We start from the raw sequence: 1,437 nt of genomic DNA, 5'->3' as shown, positions 1-1,437 counted from the left end.
TGGCTGTTTCAAGACAGGGTTTCTCTGTATAGTCCTGGCTGTCCCGGGACTCACTCTATAGACCAGGCTGGCGTCTAACTCAGAAATCCGCCTGTCTCTGCCTCCCAAGTGCTGGGATTAAAGGCGTGTGCCACCACCACCCGGCCAACTCAATTCTTTATAGAGTTAGAAAGAGCAATTTTCAATTCATGGAATAAAACAAACAAACAAACAAACAAAAAACAGGATAGTGAAAACTATTCTCAATAATAAAAGAACTTCTGGCAGAATCACCATCCCTGACCTCAAGCTATATAATACAGAGCAATTGTGATAAAAACTGTATGGTATTGGCACAGTGGCAGGCAGGTAGATCAATGGAATAGAATTGAAGACCCAGAAATGAATCCACACATCTATAGTCACTTGATCTTTGACAAAAGAGCTAAAACCATCCAGTGGAAAAAGCATTTTTAATAAATGGTGCTGGCTCAACTGGTGGTTAGCATGTAGAAGAATGCAAATCGATCCATTCCTATCTCCTTGTACAAAGTTCAAGTCCAAGTAGACCAAGGACCTCCACATAAAAGCAGATACACTGAAACTAATAGAAAAGAAAGTGGGGAAGAGCCTCAAACACATGGGCACAGGGGAATTCCTGAACAGAACACCAATAGCTTATGCTCTAAGATCAAGAACTGACAAATGGGACCTCATAAAATTGCAAAGCTTCTGTAAAGCAAAAGACACTGTCAATAGGACAAAACAGCAACCAACAAATTGGGAAAAGATCTTTACCAACCCTACATTTGATAGAGGGATAATATCCAATGTATACAAAGAACTCAAAAAGTTAAACTCCAGAGAACCAAATAACACTATTAAAAATGGGGTACAGAGCTAAACAAAGATTCTCAACTGAGGAATACTGAATGGCTGAGAAGCACCTAAAGAAATGTTCAACATCCTTAGTCATCAGGGAAATGCAAATAAAAACAACCCTGGGATTCCACCTCACACCAGTCAGAGTAGCTGAGATCAAAAACTCAGGTGATTGTAGATGCTGGCAAGATTGTGGAGAAAGAGGAACACTCCTACATTGCTGGTGGGATTGCAAGCTGGTACAATGACTCTGGAAATCAATTTGGCAGTTCCTCTGGAAATTGGACATAGTACTACCAGAGGACCCAGCTATACCACTCCTGGGCATATACTCAGAAGATGCTCCAACATGTAATAAGGACACATGCTCTAACCATGTTCATAGCAGCCTTATTTATAATAGCCAGAAGCTGGAAAGAACCCAGATGTCCCTCAACAGAGGCATGGATACAGAAAATGTGGTTCATTTACACAATGTAATACTACTCAGCTATTAAAAACAATGACTTCAGAGGCAGGTGGATTTCTGAGTTCAAGGCCAGCCTGGTCTACAGAGTGAGTTCCAGGACAGCCAGG

The sequence above is a fragment of the Mastomys coucha genome, chromosome X (genome assembly GCF_008632895.1).
Source record: "Mastomys coucha isolate ucsf_1 chromosome X, UCSF_Mcou_1, whole genome shotgun sequence".
NCBI classification, from domain to species: Eukaryota; Metazoa; Chordata; class Mammalia; order Rodentia; family Muridae; genus Mastomys; species Mastomys coucha.
Note: the sequence above shows the minus strand (reverse complement) of the source record.